We start from the raw sequence: 11,430 nt of genomic DNA, 5'->3' as shown, positions 1-11,430 counted from the left end.
AGCCCAAATCTGAGGCCTCGTTCTTTATAGAACACTCCAGAGGCCTGCCCATCCCACTGCTCCCACACAGATACTGTGGTGGTCCTAAGTCCCCTGGGACTGGATCCACACCAACTCACAGTCTCCCCATTCCAGGAACAGTCTCTGCTCCGCTGCTTAGAAGCCCCAGGTAATCATAGCGTCACTCTGTTTGCAGGGTCACATGACCCACTGTGCTGGCCACCCAGGAAGTTCAAGATTTCCAAAGCACCCAATGAGCCAGGGGCGCCTTCCAGGACAGTGGCCTTGGTTCTTGTTCCAGATGCTGCAGCCCCACTGCTGCTGAAGACAGTAATACTCCTCCATTCGGGGCCACCTGAGGGAGTTAAATTCCCATTACAAAGACAAAGCCCACTGAACTGGAAGAGAGTTGGTCCTGAGTGCCAGCAAGAGCCTTGCCTCAGTCCCAAAGGGGTGCCAGGTCCATTAAAGCTTTTCACAGCTGATTGCTCACCTGTTCTTCATTTTCCACTTCACTCGGTGCACTAAACAGTGTCCTGGAGAGAAGGACCCAGCAGAACAAACCAATAAAATTGAACATTTCCCCCTCAATGCTCTTTGAGGCAGACCCTCCAGGCTGACTTCCCTTTTTTCCTTCTAAGAATGGGAATCCAATCTGGGACAGGTCAGACCCAGGGCTTTAAAAAAAAAAAAAAAATGCCACCACATTCATTTCCCCTTATAACTACCAAGGGGTTTCTCTACTGTTCTTTCTTCTGTATCATTGCTACTTCCCAAAAAGCATCACATAAAAAACAGGAAAAGAAAAAAAAAAAAAACTAAAAAACAGCTGAGCTGCACGGGACACTTTCTAATTTCAATTCATTTCAACAAACATATGCTCTGAGGAACCAACCCAACTTGGGGGATACAAACTAGGATAAAGCCAGCACCCATCCTCCTGATGCCCACAGTTTTGTGAGAGACTCAGATGTAAGCAGCACAAAGCAGGCCTGCCATCACAGTGAGGAGCTGTGTGCACGGGGAGGGGGGTGGGGACAGGGCAGGGATGAGAGCTGGATTTAAAAAGAGGAGCAGTGTTATTGTGTGTCTGCTTTGTTATTGTTGTGTAGTTTTGTTCTGTTGTTTTGGTTTTTTTACTTTCTTTCATTTTCTATTCCCCCACTCTTTCTGTCATCAAGCCCATCCCCCAGGTTACGAGATGGCCGAGCTTGAACTTCATAATCCTCCAAACCCCTCAACATTTCCCCCACCTCTGACTCTAGAAAACAGACCATTTTATCTAGCTGTTCCTATAGGTCGTTCTGTCCATAAGAGGTACAGTATGCAATATATATATTTTTTAACTGAGCATTTACTATGGCAAGCACTGAGAAAATGGCTCTGGAAAACAGCCGTGAGCAAAACACCTAGACCCCTCCTTCATGGAGTTTACAGAGCAGCGTTGAGCATAAAGTTAGGGTTTTAAATGCACACACTTTGGAGTTGAAAAGAGCTGAGTTGTCTTACTATGCATGAGACTGTAGGCCAATTAAATTCTCTGTGACTCATTTTGCTGATGTGTAAAATGGGGACAGTAATACCCAACTCAATGGTTTGTTATGAGGTTTAAATGAGATGTGCGCAAGTGCTGGGTGTGTGTCAGCATCTACTATTAGTGTTTGTGGTGGTATTATTGTAACACATATTTCGGCACCAAAAACGATAATGCTGACATTACTGTGCTTTGCTGTTTTCAAATTGTTTCACTTGTGTCTGTTTCATTTCATCAACAATATCATAAGCCTCTTGAGGGCATGACAGCACTAAGCATATGGTAAGTATTCAACAAATAGCTGTTGATTTTAGGTTGCAGGAGAATGTGTAATTTTTCTGTAAAACCACTGAGGTTTCCATTTTAGGCAAGAGCAAAGGGGTGTCAGAGAATCTCCATGACTGAAATGCCGAATGCACCCGTTTGCTCAGCGAATAAGGCAGAGGGAAGGATCAAGTGAATTCCAATTGGGCTGTGACAGCCTCCTGTGACAGATAGCCTGCGGAGCAGAGGAGAACACAGCTGAATAAACCCAGGCATAGAGAGAAATGAGTGCAGGCATGGGGACACCGGGTGGGATGAAAGATAGTGGGCCAGTGTGAGACTGGAGAGGAAACCTCATTACTTCCCAGAGAGAGGCAGGGGCTGCTCTTCAGGTGGAGTGGTGCTCAGGAAATTCCAGAACATAGTTGCATGAGAATCCAATGGAACAGCTACTGACGCAACCACCAACTCAGAGGGTGGGGAGGTAAGTGATCAATAAATGCATAATTGAGTGGAAGGATGCTTCTTTTCAACACCCACCCTCACCCCCTGCCATCCTCCACCTTAGAAAGCCAGGTTCCACTGGAGGGAAACCTGTGTGATACGGAGAGATTGGGAAATGTTTGTTTTCCTGGGAGATCCCACAGGTGCCTGGCAGATAGAAGGTGGCCAATAGATATTTACGCATGATTATTTGAATTCTAAGAATCAGAAATCTATAATGCAGTGCTATAAGGGGATTATCTAGGCCTGTCTCTTTGCTTTATTGGGTGGAAAACTAGTCCAGAGAAGTCAAGTGACCTGCCCAAGGCCCCGCAGGTCCCGAAGTAGCTGGGAATCATAGATCAGATTGCCCACATCTGGGCTCATTGCTTGTTCTTTAGGCAAACCTGTGCGCAATTAGCAGCGTCTCTGTGTCTCGTGGCTGGAGCCTCAGCAGCACCTCGACCTTCATTCAAGCTAAGGTGGCTTCACCATGGTGCTTTCCTTTTCCCAAATTCTCCTCCAACCTGGATTACATAGCTGCTTTGCCTTGTTTCCTCCCCGCTCTGGTTCTAACCACACGTCTTTCAAAGTGTGAGAAACCTTAGTGATGAGCCAACATTCCTTCCTTCACCGAGCAGAAGCCTCGGTCCAGCTTAGCTCTTGTTATTAACACTGTCATTATCATTATTATTATTTGGGCACCAACTACTAGCTAGGCCCTGGCAGTGACAGGCCAACGACTGAGCTGGTCCCCCCTGCCCGGCACTTAGAGGCCCTCTGTCCCCTGGCAGACACTGCAGGCCTCCTGCAAGCCTCCCACAGCCAGGAACAGGAAGAAAATAAACGAGTTGATGCTGGCCTGAGCTGAGTCATAAAGACTCAGACCGCAGAGTCTGAAGGAAGGTGACTGGATCGTCTGGGCTTTGTGAGCAAACAACTCAGAGGCTGTAGGAAGATCACTCCCGGCCCCTCCTGGTGACAGAGTCCCTGCAGGTGATCTGCAGGGCCCAGGGTGAGCTGGGGCTCCTCAAACCGGCATTTTATTGCTGATTTTTAAAAACTGCCAGTCATTGCCAATCCCTGTTTTATATCTTTTAATTGTTTTTAAATTGTGTGTTCTTTGCCCTGAGGTGATTGGAACACCAAGGGCAGCACTTTATAAAATAAATAGATAATGTATTTGCTTTATTTGCTTCCCTGCAGGGTGGAGATGAAGCAAGCAGGAATGGGTGGGAGGAGACACAGAAGGAAGCCTTCTGAGGGTTTGCAGGGTGCAAGGCCTCCCTCTTGGCAGGACCTTCCTTCCCTTGTTCCCCCTAGAGTGCTACACTGGGCTTCTGAGTGCCAGCAGGAGCCAGAAAATTGGAAGTTGTCTGGAGTCATTTGGAAACGTCTATGGGCTTTGCTGCTGCCCACCAGCCAGACAGAGCCACCGTGAGAAGACGGAACGAAAGGGACTGTGTCCTTGTGGAGCCCCAGAGAACATAGGAGGGGAGAAGTAGGATTAAAAAGGAAAATCTAGACCAGCAATTCCACTCCTGGGTATAGATCTGGAAAAAGCAAAAACACTGATTCAAAAAGATACACGGACCCCCATGTTCATAGCAACACTATTTACAATAGCTGAGCTATAGAAGCAAACTAAATGCCCATCAACAAACAAACGAATAAAGAAGATGTGGTATATATATGTACAATAGAATATTAGCCATAAAAAGAATGAAATTCTGCCATTTGCAGCAAAGTAGATGGACTTAGAGAATATTATGCTTAGTGAAATAAGTCAGACAAAGACCCTATGATATTACATATGTGGAATCTAAAAAATCTTGATAATACAAACAAATGAACATAGCAAAACAGAAGCAGACTCAGAGATATAGAAAAAAAACTAGTGGTTACCAGAGGGGAGAGAAAAGGGGAGAGGGACAAATTAGGGGTATGGGATTAAGAGAAACAAACTACTACGTGTGAAATAGATACATAGATAGCAACGAGGATGTATTGTATAGCACAGGGAATTATAGCCATTAGCTTGTAATAACTTTTAATGGAGTATAATCTGTAAAAAATACTGAATCACTATGCTGTACACCTGAAACTAATATTGTAAATCAACTGTACTTCAATTTTTTAAAAAGAAAGAAAAAAAGAATAATCTAGAACATCTTCCCCAACTCCAACTGAAAGGCCAAAAGGCCAACCAGGAGTTGCTGACAGCCTCATTGTATTCCTTGCAAAGTGGCCAATTCAGCCTGGTGATTAAGAGGGAGAAAGAGTTCTTTGGGGGCTTCCCTGGTGGTGCAGTGGTTAAGAATCCGCCTGCCAATGCAGGGGACATGGGTTCGAGCCCTGGTCTGGGAAGATCCCACATGCTGCAGAGCAACTAAGCCCGTGCGCTACAACTACTGAGCCTGCACTCTAGAGCCTGCAAGCCACAACTACTGATGCCCGCACGCCTAGAGCCTGTGCTCCGCAACAAGAGAAGCCACCACAGTGAGAAGCCTGCTTGCCGCAACTAGAGAAAGCCCGCTTGCAGCAACGAAGACCCAAAACAGCCAAAAATAAAATAAATAAATTTATTTTAAAAAGAAAGAAAAAAAAAAAAGGGTTCTTTGGTATCAGATCTGGATTCCAGTCCCCTGCTCTGTCTGCCACTTACTTGATGTGTCACTTTGGGCAAGTGGCTTCACTCTTCAGAGTTTTAGTTTATTCATCTTAGTTAATTAAATGGTGATAAAGAAGGCAAAAATACCTTACTCATGTAAATGTTGGGAAAAGCAAAAGGAGATGGATAATCCAAGTAAAGTGCTTACTTTGCCCAATGCTGGGCACATGGCAAACAGTAAATATTAGTTATTATTGTTATTATGTATTTAGTGCTGTATTACACAATCATGGGAGAGGCAAAAAGAGCAGAAATAGTCACTGTCACTGAGAAATACGTTCTCCAACATCCCACCCTGTCTCTTCTCTGCCCACCAAATCTGATTTATGTTCAGAAGCTCCTCCAGGGAGTGAAAAGAGCCTGGATTTGTGCCCCAGCTCTGCTGCTCCCCAGTCCTACGCCTCTGCATACATCATCTAGCTTCCCTGAACCTCAGTTTCCTCTTCTGTAAAATGGAAATAGTGATAAAGATTCTGCCTACTTCATAAGGTTACCATGAGGTTCAAATGTGATTATGTGTGAATATGCCTCAAAAGTTGTAAAGTTCTGCAAAAATTAAAAGTTATGATCCTACCCAATCCTATAGGTTTCACTCAAGCCCCACCTTCTCCCACCTTTTCTATGAGTGAAATCCAAACTGTCTTAAGTGGGAAAAAAAGGATTTCCTTAGCTCTTGCAACTAAAAGCTTCTGAAGTAGCTGGCTCCAGGTTTCCAAAAGACAAGCTTTTCAGAAATCTGGTTCTCTCCTTTTCTCAGCTCTGCTTTCCTCTATGTTGCCTTTACTCTCAGGCAAGCTCTTCCTGTGAGGTGGCAAAGACAGCCACAAGCTGCTCTGGGCTTGCAACTTATCAGCTCAGCAACCCAAATAGAAACCATACACCCCTTTCTTGAAAGTCCCAGCAAAAGTCCCAGAACTGAGTCTCAGGGGCCTGACCCAGGTCCTGTGCCTGTTTATGGCCCTTTCACCTGTGGCCAGGAGAATGGAATATGCTAACTGGCCAAGCCTGGGTCATGTGCCAGGAGATGAAGTCATTCCACCCCCAGCCACGTAAACAGAATGGGAGGAGGTGGTTCCTTAGAAGCAAGGCAGGGTGATGGTTCTAACAGAAGGGAGAAGGAGATTCTGGAAACACATGTCCACCACACACAGATTTTACTCTTGTATTTTCTGGTACGACGTAGGAAAAAGAAGTAAGAGCCAAACAAAAAATCACAGAGAGCAACCAAACACCTGCTTGGTAGTATGTGGTTGAATCAGCAGTTTCTTTCCCTGGAAAACTCTGCCTAGTAATATGACTTCAGGGAAATGAAGGTCCCAGCCCATTTCAGGAAGAGAACCCTCCTCTTGCTGAGAAACACAATGGTGAACGATAAAAGGAAAGAGAAACCTATTTCCTGACTCATTAAAGCAAGAGAGTGTTTAATAAATAGTATTTGATGATAAAGTTCTGACAAGGCCACTCACTTAATAACCATGATTCTGACTCTGATTCCTATTTCACTTAAGAATCTGCATGACCCCAGATTTCCGGCTGCTATTAATAGAGGTCATGTTGTGGGCAGGCTGCCTGAAGCAGGTTCTGTGCACAGGAGGGCCAAATACTGGGCAGGGGCCCCATGAAACCACAGTTATTTCAGTCTAAGTCACAACATCATTTCAGCCCAATTCCACTTCCCTTAGGGGCCTGGCAGACCCTGCCATCCTATCACTACTTCCGCCTCCTAAATAACACTTCTTTTACTGTTTTATCATATTAGAAAAGCTACATTACTTTTTGAGTTTCCTGAAAAAAAGCTACATACTTATTTCAGGAAACTCAAATAAAAGCGTCAAGTCCCCATATCCTACTCAGTCTTGTTGCAAATCCTCACATCTTTTTCCAGGCATATATAAATACAGTACCTAAGATTTTTACGTGAGATCATATTGTTTCATAACATATACTGGGAATACTTCTCTATGCTTATGATACCCTCCTATAGCATCAATTTTTATAAATTCAAGTTTTTTTATTATATGAATGTACCACAAATTATTTATGCAGGCCCCTATTGTTGGACAGCTAGACTGTTTCCAAATGTTACTATTATGGTATTCTCTGGAGACATTAAAAAGTAAAATGAATGCACGCCTAGATAATGGAGTTATAGTAGGGAGATATAATGGCCAAACAGCTAAGGTAGGAAATGTAGGGCTCAGTACAGAAAAGGAACTATGAGAAAAAAGAGGTGTTCTCAGAAAAATATTATTCCTGTCTGACATCATGTAGACCACAGCTGGAATCCTGGAGTTTCTCTGGGCTCTGCTCCCAGCTCAGTGGAATTTTTGCTATTTGAATGACATAAAGAAGCTTTATCCATCTGGGTCCTCTTATCTCCATCTGGTAATAATGGATGGGTCACTAATTCCATGAGCTTTGATTGTATATGTTTTAGTTAACTAGCTAGACAATAAATCACCCCAAAACTTACTGGCTTAAATCAACCATCTTATTTGCTTATGATTCTGTGGGTCAGCAAACAGGGCTCTGTTGGGTGGTTATCCTGCTCTATATGCCACTGGTTGGGGTCACTCATTTGGCTTCATTTACTTGGTGGCTGAGCAGGTAGGTCTAAGAAGATTACTCACATGTGTGGCACCTCAGCACTTCACCACATGGCCTTTCTCTCTCCACGTGGTTAGCTTGGGCTTCCTCACAGCATGGAAGTCTCAGGGTAGCCAGACTTCTTACATGGCAGCTGCTTCCAAGCAGGACAATATTGGAAGTTGCTGATGTCTTTAAGCCCAGCCTTAGAAGTTACACAGTATTATTTCTAGTGCACTCTGTCAAAGCCAGTCTTAGGATCAGTCTAGATTCAAAGAAAGAGGACATAGACACTACCTCTTGGTGAGAGGAGAGGCAAAGAATTTGCATCCATCTTTATCCTACCACAGTAAATATGATGAGGACAAATGGTTATAGGTTTCATCTGTAATGAAGAAAAATGGAACATTATCATGTTGCAAATCACTAAGTCCCAAGTATGGACTCAACCAGCTAAAAGAGTTTGCCCAATTCTGAGCAATTAACAGAAAGAGACTCTTACCAGGGTGGCATGTGGGAAATGGAATCCCTGGCAGAACTCACAGTCAGGAGACAACAGTAACACTCATCCTGACCCACTGTCCCCGCCCACAGTGCTGGAGAAGGGTACTGGGCCATGGGCATCTCTCCCAACTCCTCCCTCTGCCGTGGAGCTTACTTGTCCCTGGGCTCCAGCAAGGCATCTGCTTCTCCTTTTGCAGATTCCTTCCTCACTCCTTAAATATAGCAGTTCCTTCCCAAGTCTATGTTATATGAGTTTTGAGATCTTAGTAAGAACTTTTTTTGTTGAAATTACAAATATTGGTTCTGAAAGTGTTGATATGCTTCCTCAGACTGGTGAAATAAAAGAAGGTATAAGTTGCCCCATGAAAATAATGAATTTCCTATGTAATAATAATAATATTTTAAAATAATATTTTTCCATATGGGAGCCTTGAAAAAAAAAACTAAAATCCCTCTCATGTCATTGGGCCCTAGAGGTCTGATGGAAGGACCCTGACTATCCCCGTCACAGTTATTGTGATGGCACGGGGAGTTTCTTGGTCACTCCCACTTCTATCTGAGAGCTAGTTTTATAGTTTCTTACAGGTTTGTCCCAGTGCTGAGCATGGTCTAAATTTTATATCAAGTCATTTATTGCCTGATTCCCACTTGATTGATAAAAAAAAATGCTGCTACCTGGTGTATAGTAACTCTGAAACAAAGCCATGTGGGGGTAGTATGTGGGCAAATGGGCCACATGATGGCAGGCAGTTGGACCCTCTATAATCTATGCACAACTTCAGGCCCAGCCATGGAGGTCTACCTTCTCTGCAGAAACATACAGACTGTGGCCTCTTTAAAAAGGGCTTGCACTTAGTGTCTTTACTTTTCACTCTAAACTGATCAGATTAGAGCTGACCAGCTCTTAAATATTTAAAGTTTCTTTCTCACGGTCCAGCCTGAAGCCTTGTGCCTATTTGATGTGTATACCTCATATCTAGCTGATGGTAGACTGAGACAAATATCATCTTTTCAGAACTGAAAATGACTCCACTTTTTTCCTTCCCTGTGCCTCCCTCCAACCACAAGGCAGTGTTCTAAAAGCTGAGGGTGGAACAGATGCCCACTTCCGAGGGGAGCTCTACCCCACCCATCCCTTAGGCTTCTCTTGTTATTGTCCCTAGACCACTGGGAAGAAATCAAGACATTATTTCATTTGATCAGGATCACTTAGAAATAGCAGAACCATTTTCTGCTTCACTGCAGCTCACAATATTGAGATGAATGAATTAAAGTAAGTGCCTACTAGAGAAAGCAGTGGAGTGAATTTTAATGCAGCACATGGAAGACCTTCCTTTGGAATCTTTTCATGTCATGACCATTGTGTAGACACTGGGGCATGTGCTTTGGGACTTGTATACCAGGTTCTTGGCCCTGGATACAAGCTCTGGACAGGCTGAACCAAATGTAGGAAGATAGGGCACTGGGCCTCACATGGCCCTCCCATCCACCTTGCCACCTTCTAAGCCTGAAGTTAGCAGGTTTCCACATACTGAGCTTCCTTCCGTGCTCCCAGAGGAAGAAAGAGCCCCCTTTTGTGGAGAGACGTTCTGTCCCTGATAGAAAGGGCTCGTTCACCAGGTACCAGAGTGTTTGGAAAGAGTCTAGGAAATAAGAGGAAAGAGGTGTGTGTGTGTGTGTGTGTGTGAAGGGGCGGGGGGGGGGGGGGGGGGCGTGAAAGAGAGAGAGAGAAAGAATGAGGGTTCATTCCCCGGCTTTCTCACACCATAAGCTGGCTCTCAGCTCTCACTGAGCTGGGTCAGTACATCCCACCCAGGTCATGCCCTCCCTTCCCTCAGAAACCTGAAAGGAGTCACCAAGGGGCCTTTGACTTCATTTCCCGGTCTGATCTGGGCATTGTAACAAATGACTTTATCCTGGCTTTATGTTTGGCCTTTGGTGACACCCTGAGGGAGACGCTGCGTCTTCCTCACACACACAGGCACACATAAATGTACACCCTCCTCACACTCCCCCATTATGGCAGGATTTTCCTGCTTTGTGCAGGAGCTGTGAGGACCTAAACACTACAGTGTAGCATCAGTGTGCAGGAAAGAAAAGAATGGAAGGAAATTTCACTTAAAAGGACTTTGAGTCTGAAGATGGGCTATTTTTTAATCTTTATTTTGAAATCATTTCAGACTTATAGAAAAGTACTTTTTACAGAAAAATACAAAAGTACAAAGAATTCCTGTACATGCTTCACCTCATTTGCTTATCATTTTCTATCTGTCTATCTATCTATCTATCTACCTATCTGTCCTGTATACTTTTTTCCTAAACTGGTTTAAAGTTAAGTTACAGATACGATGCCCTTTTATCCCTAAATACTTAAAAAATGGTCATTCCCTCTTATGACCCCAATACAGTATCAAAATCAGGAAATCATTTTGATTCAATAATAGTATCTAAACTACACATCTTTTTCAAATTTCGTCAGTTTTCCTAACAATGTTCTTTATAGCAATAGACAAAAAAAATTTGATCCAGAATCCGATCCAAGATCACCATTATCAGATCTCTTTAGGTTTTTTTCAATTAGGGTAGTTCCTCAGTTTTTGTCTTTCATGACATTGACTTTCTGGAAGAATATAAGCCACTTATTGAATAGCCTGTCCCTTATTTTTGGACCTTCTGATGTTTCTTCACAATTAGAGTCAGGCTGTGCGTTTTTGGCAGGAATACTGCAGAGGTGATATTGTGTCCTTCTTAGCATTATCACATCCGGAGAGACATGATACTGATTTGTCCCATTTGTCCCTTGTGGTGCTAACTTTGATCATTTGGCTCAGGTGGGGTCTGTCAAGCCTCTCCACTGCAAAGTTATTATTTTTCTCTTTGAAATCAGTAAATATTTTATGAGGAGGTATGTTGAGATTGTATAAAAATACTGCTTCTCATCAAACTTTTACCCACTGGTTTACACATCCATTGACAGTTCTTGCCTGAAGGCTGCCAAATGGTGATTTTCTAATCCTATCCTTTCTTCTACACTTATTGGTTGGAATTTTACTGTAAGGAAGGGCTTTTTCTATTCCTCCATTTATTTGTTTGTTTATATCAGTATGAACCTATATTTTCTTATTTTATTCAGTGGATTACAAACCACTACTATCTTTTTTGTTTTTGTTTTTGTTTTTGTTTTTGTTTTTGAAGTTCAGATTGTCCCAGATTTGGCCAGTGGGAGCTCCTTCCAGCCATCTCCTTTGTCCTTTTGACAGGTCCAGGCAGGGCTATTTATGAGAGAGGATGCTCCAGAACTGGTCCAGAATATTTCTCCAAACTATGAAAATTTCAATAGCAATCAGGAATCTCATTTTTAACATTATGACAAAACAAACATTACACA

Source organism: Balaenoptera ricei, chromosome 2, assembly GCF_028023285.1.
Source record: "Balaenoptera ricei isolate mBalRic1 chromosome 2, mBalRic1.hap2, whole genome shotgun sequence".
NCBI classification, from domain to species: domain Eukaryota; kingdom Metazoa; phylum Chordata; class Mammalia; order Artiodactyla; family Balaenopteridae; genus Balaenoptera; species Balaenoptera ricei.
This window is presented reverse-complemented; position numbering follows the sequence as displayed.